Genomic DNA, 22,913 nt, shown 5'->3' on the forward strand with positions numbered 1-22,913 from the left:
CCTGAAATGTATAGAATGGTGTTACTACTTAATCATACATGCATGCGTCGATATCTGGGTTATCACGTATATGGTTGTAAAGTTTAATTAAAGTTAGAATCTTGAATCCCAGTTGATGAAGCTGGAGCACTTGTAGAAACAGGAACCCACTTTAAGTTTCTAATAGAATTAGAAAACTAAACTAGAGGTGATGTGAAGTGTACACGAGGAAAGGTGAAAAATGAAGGATGCCATATATCCTTAAAAAAGCAACTGCTTCAACTCTGATCGTAAATGAAAGGAGAATTGTTTTAAAAATTCAGGAAGCCCTAACCGGTTTGGCTCAATGGATAGAGCGTCGGCCTGCGGACTCAAGGGTCCCAGGTTTGATTCCGGTCAAGGGCATGTACCTTGGTTGCGGGCACATACCCAGTAGGGAGTGTGCAGGAGGCAGCTGATCGATGTTTATAATAGTCTATCCCTCTCCCTTCCTCTCTGTAAAAAATCAATAAAATATATATTTTTTTAAAATTCAGGAATATCTTACAAGTTCAGATGAAAAGATAAGGTTACGGAGATACATTTATGAGAAAATTTAATACATGGGCCTTGATTCTGGATTATTAATGATACTGGATTATTTAGACATTTATGTGTGACTGTATCTTTGGTAGTTTAAATTGGAGTTACATTTATTAACGTTCTATTTATCTCCTTCAGTATTTATGTTCCTGCCTGGATAGTGTTCCCCCTGTGGTCATTCATATTGATATTCTCAAGTAAAGTACCTATAAATGAGTAGGTGCTGTTTAGTAAATATTTAGGGAGTGAACTTATTGAAGTTTAGTAAAATACGGTTAGTGAAGCTTATTGAAAAGACAAAAAGAGTTAATCAAAGTACTTAGCTATTTAACACCCATTGGTTTGTTTCTTGCTCATACTTGCTGATTTATCTTAGCCCTGTCGATCCTAATCGCTCCCACCTTTTAAGTTCTTAAGTTCTAGACCTACAGCATTTTAAGGAGTTTTCCAAAGTAACTTAAAAGCAAGCCTTCCAAAATGATCCCAGATCTTTCTAGTCCAATTGGGAGCTCACTCAGAACTGGGTGGAAAACTCATTGATAATCCAACTAGTACATTTGGATCCATGTAAATCAGTAGTTAAAATAATGGCCAGAGAAGGTGAGGGATTAAGAAGTACAAACTGTTACAGAATAGTCACAGGGATGTAAATTACAGCACAAGTAATATAGTCAGTAATGGCCTATTAACTATGTATGGGGTACTTGAAACATCAGGGAGATCATTTTGTAAAGTATCTTTGTATAACCACTATGCTATATCTCTGAACCTAATACAGAGTAATAGTGACTGTAAACTGTAATTGAGAACTTTTTTACAAAATCACAATAAAAAACAAAGAATATAGCTCACTTTAATTTTAAAAAATACCATTCAACTAATGGAATTTGACTGATTATATCTATATCTATCTATCTACCTATCGACATGTTATTAAATTATCTCAAATATTAAAAAAATAAATAAAGTAAAATAAACTAAGAAGACCTCAACACAACACTCTCCTTTATTTCCAGCCGGATCTATACAGAGAAAAACTTGGCAGACCTCATATTTAGGTACTAAATGTTCATCTAAGATTCCATTTTAAAGTACTACTTCCTGGAAACTATTCAAGTCTCCCAGTTCCCCCCATCCTGATGGTATTTGCTTTTAAAGCAGGAGAACTCCAAAATCAGGTCATTTTTCGGCAAAAGTTCATCTTCTCTGTGCCCATCCAGAACAATTACTCTAAGGCTCTGCAGCAGAGAACCTACGACATGAGCACAAAGACTAGAACGGGCTGACCTGAGGACTTGTGGTAAGGCCATGAAGGTACCTTTAGGCTCAAGCCAACAGCATTTTTAGCCAAAAAACCTGGCACAGCTCTCAAATTTGAGATAATAGTTCTTGCCAAAAGTTGTGGGCAGAGATCTCCTTGTACTTCCAAAAGCAACACCTGGCAAAACGGCCCCTTTTTTATTCTAGGTTAGACAGAGTAAATAAGAGAAATGCACAAACTTAACACAGACACACACACAGTTACACACACACTAAAAGGACCACAGAAGCGTATAAACCAAAAGCAAGAATGGTGATGGCCAGGTCTTTATCCTCTTTGAAATTATCTGTATTGTCTTAATTTATTATAAAAATAAGTATAACTTGTCTACTTTACAAAGTTATTTTCTAGAAGGAATGAAAAGAGACGAGGATACAAATTCAATGCATAAGACAACAGACATTGGACTAGATTGTAAAAGGCAGTGACTATAATGGTTGGTATACTCCACATCCTTCCCCAATAGACGATGCGTTTGCAGCAGCAGCACACGGACTGAGTACTCTCTATATGTCGAATGAAGAAGGACATCCAGCTACCAGCAATTATTGGGAGCAACAGGTACTTCGTGAACAGGTAAATTCAAAATTGCTATAAGGCAGACAAACATTGTTGCATAGAAAAAAAAAGTGAATTGGACCATACTTCATTTTTTGAAAGAGTCACTGAATTTTCTGTTTAAATCAATGTTTCTCTTAAATAATTTTTATACTTAAAAGTACAGTGTAAATCACTGAGTGGCAGCACATGTCTATGTCACTTCATGATGAAAGGATGGGATACAAAAGCATTGTGTCTTTTAACAAACGACAAGCCCTTAACTTCTTAGTTCCACAGTCTGTTACCAGGGAATGTTATAAGTATCAGTAAGATTGGGAAATATGATTTAAATATAATCATATTTGCATCTCATTTAATTATTGACTTTATAATTGCTTTTAGAGAGAACAATAACCTTTATAAAAGGCATTTTGTAAAAATTCATGATGAATTGTTAATTTTATGTGCATCCCTCTCCTAGTTTCCAACTATCCATGTTAAATGAAAAAAGAGAGACAGCCTCATTAGTGAAATAATAAAACAATATTATCTGAATTTGAAAAAGGTTCTCTTTTTTTCATGATGGAGACTATACAGAGCGTCAAACCTCAGAGGGAAGGCAGGGGAGGGTGGGAGTAAGGGGGAGAGATCAACCAAAGGTCTTGTATGCATGCATATAAGCCTAACCAATGGACACAGACACCAGGGTGGTGAGGGCATGAGTGGGGGGGTGGGGAGGCAATGGGGGGATAAGGACACATATGTAATACCTTAATCAATAAAGAAAAGAAAATAATATACATGTTTTTCTAAATCACTGAAGAAAATAAACTCTCTCTCCACTCCCCAGCTCTTCCCGTCCCATACCTCTCAAATTCTTTGCAACAGCAAAATGATGAGCATCAATTTCTAAGCTTTAAAGGGACATAGTCAAGCCTATCGTTCATAATGAAATCCACCAGTTTATTAGAGTTCATAGCAGCAAGGATATCATAGTGCCAGTATGAATTTTCATAAGAGACCAAGTTTCTGGGAAAGGCCATGGAAATGAATTGTTGATAACGAATCTATCGTATCAAAGATTGTCTACAGTACATGTTCCAAAGGTTTGAAAGCGATATAACTTCACTTCACCTTCTTGACTTCTAACGTGCCCATAAATGTTAACGGATGGACTCTATGTTCAAACTGGGAGTGGATCCCATGAGCGGTAAACTGCTGTACTGGATTCTTAAGGTGCAAGAGGTAATAGCTCTTTTGTTCATACCCACTCTCCTTTCTTCAGGAGGCAAGTGGCTGAGGTTCAGAGTCGGACAATGAGACTTATTGATTTATCCAGGTACTTAAGCTCAGGCAGTCTTGGGCAATTTAACTAAACTCAATATTACTGCCTAACTTGGGGGATGGGGTGCAGTGGGAACAGTCTGGATTTATTTGCAGCAAGTTTTCTGTACAACTTAAAATATTTCTGAAGAAATATGGTAAAGCGATTCTCCTTCTGGAACTAGATCCAATGACACTGTCACATTAACTCACAGCTTGTTAAATACTGTGCAATCTTTCTATAACATTCTTTGTTATGAGACTAGAATCAGCATATGGGAATTGCTCTTTTCCTGCTAAACTGAAGTCATTACTAACTACTCATCTGTGACATGTACTCGTTCTTGTAACCAGGGATTTTAGCTTCACAAAATTTAGAAACTGCCACATTGTTTCTTGGCATCGCTTTCAAATGTGACATCATTTAAATTTTGGAAAACTCTGCTATAGCAAATACACTCGTGGGTTCTGGATTAAAGATTGCCCAAAAGGGGCAGCAGGTTCTCTGTAGGGACCAACCACAGTTCATTCTTTCAATCCATACCTTCACATGCCTTTCATTAGAGGCACATGGAATTACAATGAGCTCACAAATGCATTTCAAAATGGGTTATCAAATTACCAGAATATAGAAATGACTTCCAGTTACTGAAAATCTATATTGGAACACAACTGTGATATGGAGAGAGGTAAAGCTCATTTTCAGTTTACTTAATTTCCAAAGTCTAAGGAATAGGAGTATTTTTAAGTATGCATACTTAGTATCAAATACTATATGCATGTATACCCATAAATACAATACAAATACAGATATAAAACTACTGACTCATTACTGACAAAGTAAACAGGGAACTGTGTTTAAATGATAAAGAAGTTTTCAGAAAATCAGTATCACTCAGGCCCTCTGAAAGTCTCATTTTTGGAAATTCTTGGGTGATTTCTGGAACTTCCTCCATTATTTGAATACTTGCATAAAGAGAGAAATTCTAGTCTTCTCATCAATGCACTGCAAGCCCTTAGTTATGGAGCTTGTGAATTTTGTTCCCAAGTATAATTCCACAGCAGCATTTGCCAGCAAAAATTTAGTACTAGTACTCTTGTCAATAGTGACCTCTTTTTTATCAAATCAAAAGTAATTCCAACGGTCTGCCGTAAATTCCCCTAGAAAATATGAATGACATCTCATGTGTCACTGTTAGGAAAATAGTTTGGGCTTCTAATCTTAAAAAAAACCCAACTTATTAATTTTAATCATTTTGTTATTTCTTTAACAGACATATTTTGTAAATAAATAATATTTTATCTCTGATGTTAAAAAGCCTGCTTACTTCTGGCAAAGGGAAAAAATACACACACACACACACACACACACACACACTTAACTCGGAAATCTAGGACATGTGGTTGCAAGTGACGCCTCGGAATCACTGTACCATACACCACAATCTACAGAGGCTATGAAATCACATGACTATTTATTATTCTCCTGCGGAAAAACTGAGTGACCTCAGTGGTAACAAATCATTTTTATTCACAGAGTGCTTATAATCATGTGGCACATATCCCATATATGAAAAAAAAATACATTCTGAAATGTCCAGAGAGAATAACTCAATATTATCTGTGAGATACTACTCAGGAAAGGGTCTGATGCATTCTGACAAAGTTACCACAACCTATTGACAAATAATGCAACGATGAATTCTGAAGGGGAATTTTGTAAGACTCATATGGGAGAAGAAGAAATTTTATGAGATTAATACAAAAAGTAAGCTATGATGGGAAATCTCTGGCTTTCAGAAAGTTACGTTTTAAGAAACGTCCTGTATTAAAATGAAGTACTAATACAAATACAATTTAAAATAAAAATGAAGGCATGGGTCATTAATAACCCAAAGAATAAGTCACAAATAAATGATGTGAAAAAAAATACCCCCAAAACATGTCTTTTAGTAACTTTAACAATTCAGAGCAGCCTTGAACAACACCAAAATTTGTACAACAGAAATCCAAACATCAGAACTGATGAATTAAGGCACGTATTCTTCCAAGAAAACGATGCCAGCTGGTCTTTTGGAATAACTGATGCCACTCTTCTCTATAATTCACTCTGTATATATCCTAAATACTGTATATTTTAAATTTAAAAATAAAAGAAGGCCTAAGAAACACCATTTTGAACAGTCGAAATGAGTATTCCCATAGTTAGTGATATATTAAAATTAAAAAGATTAAAAATAAGACAATTATTATTATTATAGTCAGAAAGAGCCCTGGCTGGTATGGCTCAGTGGTAGAGCCTTGGTCTAGCGCTAGCCCCGTGGTCGGCAAACTGCGGCTCTCGAGCCACATGCGGCTCTTTGGCCCCTTGAGTGTGGCTCTTCCTAAGCCTTAGGAGTACCCTAATTAAGTTAATAACAATGTACCTACCTATATAGTTTAAGTTTAAAAAATTTGGCTCTCAAAAGAAATTTCAATCGTTGTACTGTTGATATTTGGCTCTGTTGACTAATGAGTTTGCCGACCACTGGGCTAGCCTGTGCACCAAGGGTCACAGGTTCGATTCCCAGTCAAAGGCATGTACCTGGGATGTGAGTTCCCTCCCCCAGAGGCAACCAGTCTACATTTCTCTCTCACATCAATGCTTCTCTCTTCCTCCCCCGCCCTCCCTCTCTTCTTCTCTCTCTGAAGAGCAATGGAAAAAATATCCTCAGGTGAGGATTAACAAACAAAAAAAATATTCTCACAGCCCTCTGGCATGCACCAAACCTGTTTTACATATATAATTTAAATTGATTCTCCTCCCACAGCCTGTTCCCAGGCAGTATTACTCACAGCCTAGCTGGGGACGCTGTCAACTAGAGAAAGTAGAGACTTACTCTAATTCTGATTTTATTCTAACAAAGCCACACCACAGATAGGAAAACATAGCCACCACCTATTGAACTTCTAAACACAACTGGACACTAGCCTATTTCATACGATCACATGTCCCAGAAGGCAAGGGGATGGCTGGAACCCCTTTATTTTATTTTGTACTACACATATTTGGAAAACAAATAAGCTTGGAAAGAGGTCAAAGTGCGCAAGTGATTGGAAAATGCAAAATCAAAACAAAACAAAAAGGTTGAAAAATATTATGAGGTGCATTTATGACCACTGAAGTACTAAGAAGCCTCTGAACTCCAACAATAAACATAGATGGTGGACTCAATCTTCGTGTGTACATTAGAACCAGTGTTCCTGGGACTGGGACTTGAGTATCTTTGTTTTCATAGGGTGATCATTTAGTCAAAAAGTTTGAGGACAGAGCAGTGCTTACTAATTGGTTTAGTACTGTTTTTGTTTTTAATCATAAAATCATTTTCTTTTCAGCATATTACTTTAAAAAGATTTACTTATTAAACCATTTCATATATTTAATAAAACATTTCCAGTCCTATAGTCTTATGAAATCAATTTAACAAACAAAGCCTCAGCCACTCCAAAAAGGCTTTCTAAATTCTCCCCACAGTTAGCAATACTAGAAGTTAATGTTATGAAGTAAAAAAGGATAGAAATGTCCCTCTTCTTTTTTTAATTTTAAAATTAACTAAGGCATCAATATATAAACGCCGTCAGCCATAAGTTAAAATGGACCCTTGCATTTAGCTCTATCTCAACTATTTTCTTTACATCAGGCATACTGAATTTTTCAAGGTAAAAACGAAGCACCTGGATATAAATTATATGACTCAATAAAGTTCATTTCCTTGCTAAATATCTCTGATAGTAAGGAATTTAAAAGCAGCTCTACTAAAAATACTGACGTATCATGATACGGCCTTAATAATAAGAGCTTCCAGAAAAAGAAATGAATACAAAAGGTGTAAAAAACCTTAGCCTTAAATATAATTAACTTAAAAATAAACTCGATAAGGTAGAGGGATAAAATTTGATCAGGATCCATGCAGAGCAACTGTCTTAAAATTTAAGAAAAATGGAAAGGCCTCAATTCCTAGATCACCAAAACATAACAGAAGCTTCAGCCACTCCAAAAAGGCTTCCTGTACTGATAAGAGACTACTACATTATTATATAAACTGTGATTTGGTGCATATGTCTTTCTCATGTTTATTTTATTCAGAGCTTTCTGATTGAGAATGCAGGAGACACAATAGGCCCATCTATGTTGGCATAAATAAATGCACTTCAAATTGTCAGAAATACCGGTTTAAACAGCTCTAGGAAAACTCTCAAAAGGTATGTGACTGACTAAAAGACTAACAACACATTTTTTATTACCGGCATGAAAAACTAGAACTTCCATGATCTCCACTGAGGACTGTGTCTACACGTTGCCCACAGGGGTCCCAGGTGACTCCTGAGATCTGAAGAGGAGTGAGTGCTGATAAGCCCATGTTGGGATCCGCAGGGGGAAATGAAATGTGAGCATCAAATCAAAGAAAGAGACAGCCGAGCAAGAGGAAGCAAGGGAGAAGACAAGACCAGAGGCCGGAGCGTGGAGGGAGGGCACAGGAATGAAGTGGGGAGAAGGGCTGGGAGGCGGGAGATGCAGGTGGAGGGCAAGGCGAGCGCAGCAGGCCGGCTGGAGGCAGCTGACCCCGCGGGCAGGCGCAGGGAGGGAGCCCGGGAGCCCGGGAGGCGAGCGGGGCCGGGAGCCGGGCGCGCACCAGCCCGCCCGCCCGCGGGGTGCAGGGGGAGCCAGCGTGCACCGCCGCTTCCGCAGGACTTCCTGCGACAACACGCCCACAGCCGGGTGTGCAGCGCGCGTGGTGGCTGCTGCAGGCCCCGATGCCTGCGCCGGCGAACACCCCGACACACACAGCTCTGCCGCCTGCAGCTGCAAAGGCGCCCGGCCGGCCAGCCAGCAGCCAGCAGCCTCCTTGCAGGGCAACCAAAGACTCACTCCGCGGCTTCTGGGGAAGCAGTGAAAACGGAATGGAATCCTATTTCTGCTACTCATCTGCGGTTCTGATTTTTTTATTTCTCCTTAAAAAAAAATCAAAGGAAACAACAAAAAAAAGCTATTTTACTCTTGGCTTTTAGTTCTGTGATTATACTCACCCCCAAACACGCTGGGTCTTTATAGCTTATTCATAAAATATAAATTCCTTTTTAAAAAAAAACCCAACAGAGACAAAAAGGCAGATGACAAAGGGTGTTGTTTCTCTGTTTTTCTTTTTAGTTGGTTGGCTGTTTTTTATGTCTGACCCAAACCAACCTTTCCAACATAAAAAGTTTGTGTTACACACAGAAGCCACACTTGTCAAGGCCCCGTTGGCCCAGGAGTTACCCAGGAGGGCAAACAATTTAAGAAACACAAAGTCCTGAGGATTAGAGGGGCAGTACCACATCTCCTTGTCATTCAACAACGTCCCCCTCCAGGAGTTTGCTGATCGCAGCCTTTTTACTGTAACGGAGCCAAGAAGAGGCAGTTACTTAGACTAAATACGATTTTTTTTTTAACCAGGAGATTGCAGCCATCTCTATGGAAAAAACACAAGTTGAATGTGAATTATTACTATAGCCAGGTTTTTAAATGCCCCGTATATAAAGGTGATGGCTTTATCGCTGACGATGAAGAAAGGTAGATGAGGGCCAAAGAAGAAAGCCTGGAACATGCTGATATGAAAGCCGCCTCGTTTGGGAACCCCTGGTACACACAGCAACTCGAAACCCGCTCGCCCCTGATGAGAAAGAAAGGAGAAGCGCTCACCAAGCCTTAGCACTCCAGCCAGACTGCCTGGGTTCAAATCCTGATTCTGCTGTCGCTACCTGCCGCAGCCCCAGGCAATGCATTAAAACTTCCCTGAGAAATGAGGATGAAGGCGGTCCTGTTCAAACAGACTTAGCAGAGTGGCTCCAAAAATGGGAGCCACGATCGCCATGTGAAGGTGGCCCCAGGTAGAGGGCTGGCCTCTTGAGCAGCAGGCAGCCTGTCCCCTGCCAGCCTGGTTCACCGGGGGCCTGAGACCGCTCTCACTTCTACTTGGGAATCAGGGCTAGGTAGGCCTGGACCAAATCAGTGTGCTGTCGCTACATGCCGCTCCCTCATGTCTATGCAAACTGTGTCCAGCCTCTGGGCAAAGTTTGCATGCCCTCTGCTCCCTGGTGTTCACAAGTGAAAACACGACGAGCGACATATGCATAAATGTGCTCCTTCCCATCATTAAAGGGCACCAGGCAGCTTCAGGAGACAGGAAACTAGCCCCGTGCACATGCTGTCCAGCTGGGGAAGAGAGGCGTCTTCCACAGCGCCCGCTCCTCCTACAGTCTGATAAGGAACGTGTTCATGGAGCCCAAACATACATTTCCTTCCTCTATTTCTGCACTGAGCAGACATGAGAGCTGGAGAGTCATGTCAGGGATTATGAAACTGCAATGAAGAGATTGCTAAGCCACCAAGACGACCAGAACAGCAGGACTAAATTTCACTTACTCACTTTCAACCAGAAGTATGCACCCCTTCCTTCAGTTGTGGAAAAGTACAGAGGATTTAAAAAAAAAAAAACAACCCTGCTGATTAACTAGACTGTTCTCGTCCATGAAACTCTGTCTACTGTCAATTAAATAGTTTGTAAAGTTCAGGCAGATATTACTTTTAAACATCCAAGGGTCTCCTTGGAAGGATTTTTAAAGTTGGTGACAGACATAAGGTGAAACAGGAAAGTATGTTTATCAATGCAATTAGCTAAGGCTTCTAGAAAGCTTAGGAATGTTTTATTATTAAGGGAGAAATAGAAAAATGTGAGCCTTAGAAGGAATGAACTGTCATAGAAGTAAAGAAATTCATTAAATAAATCTTCTTTATTTATTCTTCATAGTTCTGTGTCCATACAGATTTGGAAATGCATAATAATCCTTCAGAGCTGTTTTAAATATTTAAGTGCTTAACTGATTCATATATTAAATAAAGGGACTTCCCAATTCTCAGATTAAGGGAATATTTTTAGTTAAAAAAAAACTACAGAGAGAAGACCAAGGATATGGTCTTTAAAACCAAAGTCAAAATTGTTCCTTCACTTTTCAGATGAAATTAAAAGTGATTGCTAAAACATTCAAAGAAGTCTCAGGCATTCTTGTTCCAACGTGAGAAATGTCTCAGCAGCTATTATTCAGTTATCACTTTACTGACCATCTTGCAAGGAGCCCTGGGTATTAAATAGAGTGAAGGGGATGCCATAAGCCTGGGCATCCCAAAGCCGCATTACTTACAGTTCTGTGCTCAGCTCCTGACAAACCCTATTCATCAATATCCTTGTTCGAACTTCTGAAGGTCTAAATCAACCTTGTTCCCTCAGCGCCCAAGCAGTGGATCGCTTACAGGTAACTTTCATCGGGAAGCCAATACATAAGCCACTGTCTCAAACATCACAACACATTTGGGCCGACAAATACCCAACACAAAGAAGTTAAAACTACACATTTCCGACTCATGACCTCGGAGCCTAACATTGTCATCCTTCATGTTTTAAGGCTGTATCATTTATCACCTGGCATCTTTGATTACTTTGTAGAACCTCAGATGCAATATCGGTAAAGCACACCAAGGCACTATGGGTTTTCACTTCTCTATAGTTTGCAAATGTATTCAGGCCTCCCTCTGCCTCAGTTTCACTGACACTGTCACACTTGGTTCAGTGATATTAATCAATAAAAGACAGAATTTGAAAGCACCTTTCAAAATACACCGTGTTAAGTCACAGCCAGCAGTATTATACCTCAGGAAAAATACATCAGGGCAAATAGTCAACATCAGATAACCCTTCTCATCTCTGAAACCTGACGATACAATTTCACAATTTTCTCAGCACCTAAAAGTCTTAGACGCTTCTGGACAAAGCATTCTTCCCCCATGTGCCAATTTAATGCAATGCTTTTGAGAAACCACCATATCCAAGGCATTGTAAAGAGAACAAAATTGAGTTGAGTATGTTCTTCCTCTCCTCAAACTGACAAGGGGAGACCAAGGCAGGGGGTGTTTAAAACTAAAGGAAATGGAAAGGCTTTCAAAAGAAGAAATACATGGCCTGCCCAGGTGGCTCAGTTGGTTGAAGCATCATCCCATGCACCAAAAGGTTGAGCGTTCAATTTCTGGTCAGGGCACATACCTAGGTTGTGGGTGCTGGTTGGGGCGTATAGGAGAGGCAACCAACCGATAGATGTTTTCTTCTCTCCCCCACCCCCCTTCCTTTCTCTCTAAAATCAATAAACATATCCTCAGGTGAGGATAAAAAAAAGAAGAAATATGAAAGCCAACATCTGAGGAATAGATAGAATTCCTATAGTTAAGGTTAGATAAAAGGTATTTCCTAAAGGAAAAAACATGAACACAGGATGGTTTGGGAATATTCTGGGACTAAGTAACACTTTGAGGATAGAACACATGGTGTGGTACAGACGGAACTGATCAATTGGGAGCAGAGCTAATGATGATAAACAAACTTATAAAAAAACTAGAGGCCCGGTGCTTGAAACTCGTGCACTGGGCGAGGGGAGGGGGTGTCCCTCAGCCCAACCTGCGCCCTCTCGCAGTCCAGGAGCCCTCGGGGGATGTCCAACTGCTGGCTTAGGCCCATTCCCCGTCCACCAGGCTTCTGGATGAGCAGTGCTCCCCCTGTGGGAGCACACTGACCACCAGAGGGCAGCTCCTGCATTGAGCATCTGCCCCCTGGTGATCAGTGAGCATCCTAGCGATTGGTCATTCCACCGTTCAGTTGATATGCATATTAGCCTTTTATTATATAGGATACCTATGGCATTTGAAGACCACTGACATTGGAACTCAGAATCCAAGTTAGGTTTAGAGGTGAATGTGCTGGGTTTCTTTCATTCAGATCCAAAACTAAAAGCATATAATCCTCAATGAAAAGTGTAGAGATGAAGAGGAAAGTCAAGGGCAGATCAGAACACGTATGGCAGGAACCCAGTGCTCCAGAAGCCCAGCCAGGAGAGATACCCAAGAAAATGGCTGGCAGCATCCAATACATTTAAGAAATGCAGTCAGATGGAAAGACAATTGGGCTTGGCTACCATGAGGCCTCTGGTATCCTCAATACAGCAGTGTCAATAAATGGAGGAGCCTTGGCAAGCATCCACGTCGCTGAAAAATGAAGATGTACATGAAAAGAAACCCAGATTCCAGCTTTCAATATTTTCCCCACTCTGGGTTTATTTTTATTTCTGAGTAGGTTTATCTTTTATCTGAAGAAAAAAATAGACCACATTCCATATCTGGCTTAGGAACATTCTAATTAATAAATCTCAAAGAGCAACATTTTGACTTTGTGCCATGCCAAGTACAAGATGAAATCCATCTGGAAATAAATAAAAAGTAGCCTTTTGTTTTGTTTTACCTTGTATTTTTCTAAACTGTCAAAGGAGATATATTCAATATTTTTCAATTGTTACCTAAAATCATTCCAGTGCTTAAACCCGAATCTATCAATCAGCTTCAGTAGCCATCTATTAGCGACAGAATCACAATTGTATTTTTCCTAGATTCCAATAATGCTCCATAAGTAACTACAATTGGATGATAAATGCCATTTAACTACCCTCTACAAAACATCCAGGATAGTCTTTGCTCACAAACATGTGCCATGAGAACAAGCATAAAACGAGATATAAAATATAAAAAAGAATATGTGAGAAGAGGTTTACCAAAAGTAAGGGAATATATTAGCAGAGTTGTGATTAAGGGGGAGCAAAAGAAAATTAAATGCACACTCATGTATCACGAAAGCAAGTCCCTTAATAAATGGCAGGAAAAAATAAAATACAAAAATATCTTATTTCAAACTTTTCTGGATTGGACCTGCAAGTCAACAACAACAACAAAAAGTATATTCTGATCAACCAAGCCCAGAGTGAGAGCCACTTTAAACTCACTTTGGTCCTCAATGCCAAAAGTACGTGGTTAGGTTCCAATCTCCTAAATTAAAAGAAGAAAAAGAAAGTGTCTGTATATTGGGGGAGACACCAATAATTTATTTAGGAAAATAAATTCGAAATAAATTAAGAAAAATTAGGGCAAATTAGACATTCATAGCATCTCCTATGGTTCTATCAGGTTTACATTGGGTATTAAATTATAACCACAGTCAGGGTTTAAAAAAATCAACTATATAAAGAGATAAAAGCCAGCAGAAGAGCTGGAAATAATTCCTAGATGGTTATGTAATAAGAATAATAGGAGGTTTTAGCCTTTCTCTGTACAATATGCTTACTACACACAGAAAGAGATTTTATGTGAGATGACCAGCATAATAGTTAAAATGGTCCCTTAACCTATGTTAGAAGAATTGCTTTTAAATGTTAATAATCACCCCATTACTCTCTGATTTCATTGATTATTTCTAACTGACTGAATATGATTATTTTCCCCAAGCAAACTGTTTCATTTTGAAGGAATAACTACTCACAGCCACTTGTAACAGGTTTTCACCTAAAGCAACATTAATAAAACAACACAACCAAATTAAAAACAAGCCTGTCCTCCGGATCACATACAAACAGTGGAAAACCCAGACACATAAAAGGCCACCTTGCAACTCAACATGGAGTGGGTTCATATCAAACCCTGGACCAAACCAGCCCATTTCTAAGGTCTGACCCACCTCCTCCAAAGCCACTTCTGGGGCTGACTTGAAAGAGTGTGGAAAGTGTCTTGGTCCAACATCTTTCTGTGTGGAATCTACCACGATCCTTTAAAGCAAAAAGGAAATGACAGTAGCATCCAGGGTTGTAAACTGTAAATTTCACTGATGGGGGGAGTTGCCTTAACCCTTTACACTATACAATATAACCATCAGCACTGGAAAAATGAAGAGAAAAAAACAAACACAAGAAACAAGTAAAATACCTCAGATATCTAAGAAGAAAATTTTTTCCTGTTTTTTTCCAATACAACAAAGTAAATGATTTAAATGAGCTTAACTATAACCAATAAAGAAACGTTAACTGCATCCATCATGTATAGCGAGGTCACAGATAAAATATGGGACGTTACAGAAATTCTAAAAAAAAAAAGGCATTAAATTTATATTTTAAAATTTTTCACTACATTTAGGCTGAAATGTATCACTCAAAAGACAGGATTAAGAAAAAAGGCATTTAAAATAAATGAGGTTCCTTTTTTATTCTCTGTTAATTTGTTTCTATAAATGCTGAGTTTATGTAAAATGCCACAAATAATTTTTCAACCACATTTTAATAATTAATTGCACATTCAGGCCTAATCTCACAGATGCTGTCTATAGTTTTCAAACAACTAAGGGACTTATGGCTGTTATAAATAAAAAGAAGTCCAGTTTCTTGGAAGATAAAAAATCCTTAATTCAAATGGACCACTTTTTTAATTGGTCTCAAAATAGATAAATGTTGGAGGTAGTTTAAGCTAAGGGGAGAAGACCAATGCAAACTAACCTCTTATTAATAACAATTTTATAAACAATTCTTCAGTACCAACTGGATATTCCAAAGAAGGTTCTATCACTCAAGTGTTTGAGAGAAACAGTAAGCCTAGATTTTCTGCAGTAACTTTTAACCTTCCAGGATAATGTCTAAAATTTGATTCCCCTTTCTTCATAAGGTAATGATAGAGAAATATTACGAATATACCAACTGCTTTACTATACGATCAACTCCCTGCTCATACTATATTCTAATTCCATTCTCGTATCTATCTACAAAAGGAAAAACGAAAATTAATGAATTGCAAACGTTAGGCAGATTTCCTCAACAGACATCAAAGCTGTCTAGTGTTTTATGTACAAATGAGGATGGTGACCAGACACAGGTTCAAGTTCAGTCCTTGATCTAAGTAGCTATATGATCACGGGAAATTCCCTTAATCTTCAGTTTTCTCCTTTGTAAAACAAGATGATTCCGCTAGAATGGATAGTAGTTCATGTCCCGTCTATCATTCAAAAGAAAGCATGATCCTTATGGTCGCTCTGAATTACACCCGAATTAAAGAGACACAAAACCTAAACTTGAACAGCAGATTTTCAACAGACCATTCAAGGCAAGTTCGGCCACCGAGAAAAGAAGTGTTTTATTGGCCAGGATCTATGTTTCCACAACAACCAAAATATATATATGTATATATGTATTTAAAAGATTCAAAAGTCTAGATCCATTATTCCCTCATGTATGTGGGAAGCAGGGCATTATACGTTCACACACATATGATGAACTATGTGCCCATCAGCAAAGCAGATGGGGGCCAGGTTTCAGAGCACAGGCACAGAACTAAGAACATGCTCTCACACTCTCAATCTGAGCTCAAATAGGTGATTAAATTTTTATCCATCTGTTTATTTCCTTTGTCCACGTTTTTATTGACGTAACTTAATGAAAAAAAGAACACATATTATTGGGCTCAGAAAGTTTGCTCATATTTTCACATGACCATCTTTTGTCAAATTATTTCTACAACGCTGTTTATGCCAATAAACCCTAGATTACGAAAAGAAGAAACAATCTGGGGAACTTTTTTATTCATTATCTGTATCTAGAAGCTTTGAATTAAATCTAAAAACTTTGTCCCAGCTCTTCCATTAGATTCCAAATAGGTAAATTTTCTAAAATTATCCTTTTGAAATAGCACATTTAACATGATTTGAAATCACCACATTAGCCTAATTGTGCAACGTGGTTTTGATTACACTGGATCCAACTTTTGGCATCCTGACATCATAAGGACCAAAGGAGGGCGTGTTTGGTTGAAATGTCCACATTTCTACCAGTGGAGACACCAAAATACTGTTAAATACACTCCTCTAGGAGTGCGAACTAGGCGTTCTCTCGAGTCAATTCCACCTTCAGTGAATAGCGTGGGTGATGTGTTAGGGATACTAAGCTTGCAATTTTGTATCTATTTCTCCAGGGCCCTATGCATTTATTCCGAACAAAAATATTTGTAAACAGGCTTTAAGGCCAGTGTGCAGAGCTGCTGCTTCTTCATAGCTGCAGCCTTATTTGTTTTACACATACTATAATTTAAGGATGCCAATCATTTTAAGCAGTCGTTTGCACAAAATAAAATACAGGCAAAAGCAGAGAAAATCTTTACACTAAAAACACCTTTACACTCAGACATGTCAGATTAAAGTCTTCAGTGTATATACAGATTTACTTTTAACCCTGTGCATTCACGGTGTTTGATATTTTCCTATTACTTTTGGAAAATTCCACAGGAATACCCTAATTGATGTCAAAGGTGGTTACAATATTTTTTTTTCTTTTTCCTTCAATTGCATTTTGAGATACAAACTGCCTAAGACGCAAAGGAGAAATAACTAGATGTCATGTTATTTTACACCATTCAGAATTTTTGCAATTACCTAAAAGAATAAATATATGATTCTCAAACACCAATTTTTGAAGTAAAAATAAAAGTATTCAATTAAAATAAAAAAGAATTTCTCCGTAGTGAATCCTTAGAAATGACCAAAATATCTTATCATAGGAAGCTATGGAAAGAGAAATGAAATCAATGACCTCTCAATTTGATAGTTCAAATGAGTTTCTAAAAAGATAACGCAAAAGAAAAAATACAAAATTAATGCAAAATTAATTTGCATCCTATGGAAAATAACAAGGATTCTGTAATAAGAAAACCCTAAAACGATGAAGTTTTTCCTCTCCCTTCTGAAAAGCTTAAAAAAACACGAAACTAAATTATTTCAAAATCAATGGACTTCAAGCAATCCAAGAGAATTTGGAAAACATTTCTCTAAAAACCAATCCAGAATGCAGGATGTCAATTTGGAAATAATGGGAGCATATTTCGTTTTCAAATTTGAAAACTTTTAAAGACAAAAATTCAAGTTAACATCCCAGTGATTAACTCAGGGACTGTTTAGCCAAGAACAACCTTCGGCACTTAAAACATAAAACTGTCAGTTTCCTCTGCGTGGAGACAAAACATACAAAACGCAAACATTCACTGGTATATTTTCCTAGATGTGAAAGACAGAACTAACTTTTATAAAAGGTGATTGCTCTGAATATTTCTACCTGTTATTACATTTATGCCGTGGCTCCCCCAAATCAGCTACAAATTCCAAACCTCAGAATCATCCTTAGCAGATGGCTACTACTCTAGTACATTACTCCCTAAATCGTGGTGGAAATATATACAAGCACTTATTGAACTTTGCTAGGGCTCAACGTACAAATATGTTAAGCTGCCAGTGCTTGATGTTATTGGATATAAGCTACCATAAACAATAAAACTCTTGACTAAAGACCCCTAAGGGCTGATAACAGGATAGTTGGCATTCTATTTCTTGCAAATCTAAATAAAGCATACTGACGGTGAGACTAATGTAAGTACTCTCTTCCCTGAACCAAGACACATGCATTTCAAGCATCATCCGTGATCAACTTGTCAGATACATATTTATAAACTTGGACTACAGAGTTTGGTAGCAGCACTGAGGAACTAAAATTGTCTTAATCTTTTTGCCAGAAATCTGTCAGTTGGTGCTTACAATTGTTTCAAAATTATACCACAACTTTCTTTAATTTCATTCAATGCATTTCCTCAGACAAATAGGATGGTAAAGGCCTGCTCGCAACAAATCAATAAGTGAAATTATTTTACAGTGTATGCCTTTCCTCTTCTTATACTGCCCCCAAAATAAATATTATAAAGAAATGTAGGCAAGAAACCCCACAGCTAGCACTTTTTTCCACTCAAAGAAGAAATACTTATTTCTCCAAAAACTGAAATATTAGATTCCCAAAGAGAAAAAAAAAGAAGGAAAGAAAAAAAATGGTCATAAAGCATGGCAGAATGATCCAAAGGAAGCATGCTTGGGCTCGGCATTATTTCCCTTAGCATCCTGAAACGAACGACATCACGCTGCCCGTGATCTCTGCTTACTCTGAAAACCAGCCAGAGGCTTTTCAAAAAGGGAAAATTCGAGTTGTGCTTTCAAACGCCAAATTAACTTACGGGACTTCCACTCCTGAAGGGAAACAGCAAAGGAGCGCCCCAGAAGCTAGAGAATGCTTTCTGTCACACAAAGCCGGAACTGATGAGTGTGACCCCAATGGGGTTTATCTGAAATCCCCACGAACCCCAGGCAAAGAGGTCAAAAGTTTCCTATGTCAAAAATATACAAATAAATGAAGCTAGATACAGCAATAGTTCCTTACGTTATCATGGAGTGTACAGTATGCAAGTCCCCTTTTCTTCAGCTCTCTCTCTTTTTATATAGGAACCCAAAATGGGAAAAACAAAGAGGATGAAAACCTGTTTACACTCATACCTAACCTCCTAGTGTCTATTTGTCATCGTTATTGGTCTCATTTTCAAATTTCTATTATTATCACTGATATATCGAAGTATTCAAGAAGTGTCCATAGCATGTAGACATCATTAAACGTGAACAATGATATGCTGAACTATTCTTGGAGGAAAAAGTTACAGGGCAGGTGTGTACAAAAGTGTAACACCAAAGAGTTAAATGTTTGACAAAGTGAACGTGCAAGATCATGAACACATATTTGCACGTGAAATGTGTACATTATGATTCTTAGTATTGGCCTAAAATTTTATGAGTGGCAGCTTTCTTGCTGGAAGCTTATCAAGTACAAAGAAAAAGTAAAAAGTAAGTCACTAGGGCACTCTTCCAAAAACATAAATTGTCTTAAGAACGGGACATTTAAAGGTAAAATAAACAGTGATGAGATAGAGAGTAAAATAAACTGTTCATTGTAATTTAGGTTTAGATGATAGTGACTTTTTTTTTACAGTAATTGACCACATTTTATATCCAATGAATGTAATGCAAATTCACTCTAAAAATAAAGGAGAAACATCTTTTACTCTTTGCATATACATTTACAGAAAATACTGTTTCATGCTACTTATTACTTGGATATGTAATTGCGTTGGCCACTTGTACCTAAGTTGTTTTCTAAAACTTATCTAAGTTTGCATAATTGAGGAGCAACACTTGCAATAATTTTTAAAAAGAGTAACTTAAAGACAGTATTAAACATAATCATTTGTTTTTTCAATTTATAATTTAAATTGATTTATTAACACAAAAATTCAGCCACCAAATACAGAAACACATGATTTTAAAAGATCTCAAAGGTGTATCTAAAAATAATAAAGAATTATTCATCATTTAACAATTATACTAATATTTGAGGAAATTTAATAACATGGGCCTTGATTCCAATTAATATATATGATCATTCTTAACTTCCACCAGTTGAATGGCATTTTTAAAAGTTAAAGTGAGCTAGATTCTCTTTCAAAAATATTTAATGGCATCAAAAAGTAAAGCAGAACCAAATATCAAACTCTCTTTTAGGAACTTGCATATAGTTGGGATTACTTCATAGTATTGAGAGTAAAACAGGCTGTTGTATTTATTTCTACATTTTTCAGAGCTAAGGATGCTGTGTGGATAATGAGATCACAGAGAAGTCACAAGTAGAACTTGGTTTTTAATGTGTTTTGCCAAGCTTGCTGTCATTTCAGAACCAAAATTATAATTAAATTAACCTCTAAATCAGTAATTAATTAAAGACTAAAGTCATTTCAAAAAATAGGTAATATGTTAAAATTCCATTCAGTGCCTGTAATGCAGAAACATTCTATATTCTATATGAGTGAGACTTCAGATACGTGCACGTTCATGTACACACTAAATTAATATGAAGCCACAAATTCATATGCTGCACTTGTGCATAGCTCAGAGAAAAATAAAGCTAAAACTAGATTAGTAATGCTTGATGCCTTTGCACATGAAGTGTATCATGTAATAGAGAAATTGAGATTCCACAAACAAATTTCTACCGCATATATTCACACTACCGGTATTTATAGATGTATCTGATCTCAGACATAATAGATACTTCTATAAGGAGAAATCAAAATAGTGATTCACAAGAATTCACTGAAAGCTATATTGTAGAATCTAATCAAGAAGCACATTATAATATAAATGTTTTGATTTGTAAGTTTCATAAATTCTGTTCAGATATAACAAATAAAAAAGCTCTAAAGCAAAATCTCTTTTATCTCTTCTTTTTTCAACAGCTAAAATATATTTATTGTCTAAATAGCAATTGTGTTGTATCTATCATCCTACACTGGGTCCATTCCTGCTTATTATTATACTCAATTTAATAAAATAATGTTAATGCTTTTTTAAGACTTGAGACATATACATTCGATAATATGAATATGCTTATTATTCTTTACAATACTATGCTACTCACTACCATGAATGCAAAGTAATTAACAGATGAAACAATTATAAATGCAAATAAATGAACCATGCTCCCTTCACATAAAGGAAAAAAGAAACAAAATAAATTATGGACACTTGAATATTTCCTTTTAACACTACTATAGAAGGCTTAAAGAGCTGACAATGAGTCATTTGTTTATTCAAGTCTTAAATAAATTGAATATATAAGTTAACTTCTGACTTACTTAAAAGTATTTGGAACATTTTCCAGAGCCTATTTTGACTGTGTCAATTACCTAGATACCAAAGTTGTTGTATTGCGTTGCCTGATGAAATAGGACATACAGCAACCCTCAAAACCAGTATTACAAGCCTGGCAAACAGCATCACAATTGGGTGACGCACAGAATCCATCACCCTAGGGGAAAATGGTATGGTCACAGTATGGAGTCTTTACATGTTCTATATTATTTCTACATAACGTTTTGAGATGACAGAATTGTAAACTGTAAAGTGCTGTCCCATAAAAGGATATATTCAGAAACAGCACCATCACTTAACTGCTACTCTCGACAAAAATGGGACTTTGGAAACATTATCTTAAAATATGCTGAATGGTAGCATTTTGATTTATAGTTTTCTGTCATTTCTTAAATTTCTTAGTAAATTCGGAGGTGATATTAGTATTGTGATAGTAATGGCTTCATTACTGTTAAACTCCATACTCATTTCAAACTTCTAGAATTTATAAAGTAGGTCATCTATCTCCTTAAAAGATTCATGTTCAAAGAGCAGAGTGAATGGCTCAGCATATTAAGACTCCACTATCAAGGTGTTCCTTCATAGTATCAGTCCATATACATTACATGCATAGCACACACATACAATAGCATGCACACGGAGCAGTAATAATTTAAACACAGAATAGCTATTGTGAATACTTCAAGCACTTGCAGGCATTCACACTGCTAGATTTCCTCTCATATTGTAGATATCCTACCGCCCCAAAATTGCACAAATCAAAATGTTACCTTTGTTCAAACAATACTGCAGTTCATTCTATAACAGAAAGTGTCATCCTCAATGGCTCAGGATCCAAGATAGTGGTGGATTCTTGGAGCAGAAGTGGTGCCGAGTGGTTTGAGGCAAAACTGAAACATATTGTTTAAGTAAACCTTAAGGGGAGGGGATCATATGCGCAATTGATGGATTTTTTTTTCTATCATCTTCCACAAAGCCTCTCCAACCCCTCCCCGCCTCTGAACAGTAAACAGACTGCTGATATTAAAGGATGGCAGCTCTGAACACCTCCTCCTCCCTTTTTTTTTTCCTTCTTGCTAAACTTTATTACTGTCCCCTCAGTTTTGAATAAGCCAACATTCATTAAATAAAAATGTATTAACAGAGAACCCCATAACTTCAAATTTAGGATTGAAAACTTGGGGGAAAAAATAAAATAAAGGAAGACTTACTTGAAGACACTCTGATGCAAACAACTTAAGCTTAAGTTTCTAAAGATTTTCCTGACAACTCCTTAAGGAAAGAAGTAATTAGCAAAGAAAGAATGCCTCTGATTTGAACTCAAGTCTACAGTCCTCACAAGAAAAACTGAGAAACACATAAAGGTAAATCAAAACTGTCAGATTTCTACGAGAGAACACCTCAACTTCCCTAAATATGTGGCGTGGTTTTTATGACCATTATAAATGTCTTAAAAGGCATTTTAAGGTATCAAGGTGATGCCTAATTTTCAGTATGTGTTATTTCTAAAATACGCGGTTTGAAAAAAAAAATCTCAGAACAAATTTGGGGTTAAAAGCCAAGTCCCAGACAAGTAACCATAAGATTTCAACCTTAGGAACAATTCACATCAGTAATGTTGCTCAGTCCTGGCCCATCAAGTGGGGCGAGGGCCCCATCTCTGGGTGGAGTGTCTTTCC

General features: G+C 37.3%; 1 protein-coding gene across 3 annotated transcripts in view; it reads right to left on the minus strand.

Annotated features, from left to right (window-relative positions):
* Positions 1-22,913, minus strand: part of TRPS1 (transcriptional repressor GATA binding 1) — a 229,841-nt gene that overhangs the window by 201,399 nt on the left and 5,529 nt on the right. Inside the window, exon 3 of one of the 3 annotated variants that reach the window (XM_014452662.2) lies at positions 22,005-22,124. The exons of the other annotated variants lie outside the window; for them this stretch is intronic. The gene's annotated coding sequence lies outside the window, so the exon portion shown is untranslated. The remainder of the gene's footprint in view (positions 1-22,004; positions 22,125-22,913) is intronic. 3 annotated transcript variants of the gene reach the window in all.

The sequence above is a fragment of the Myotis lucifugus genome, unplaced genomic scaffold (assembly GCF_000147115.1).
Source record: "Myotis lucifugus unplaced genomic scaffold, Myoluc2.0 scaffold_17, whole genome shotgun sequence".
Taxonomy (NCBI): domain Eukaryota; kingdom Metazoa; phylum Chordata; class Mammalia; order Chiroptera; family Vespertilionidae; genus Myotis; species Myotis lucifugus.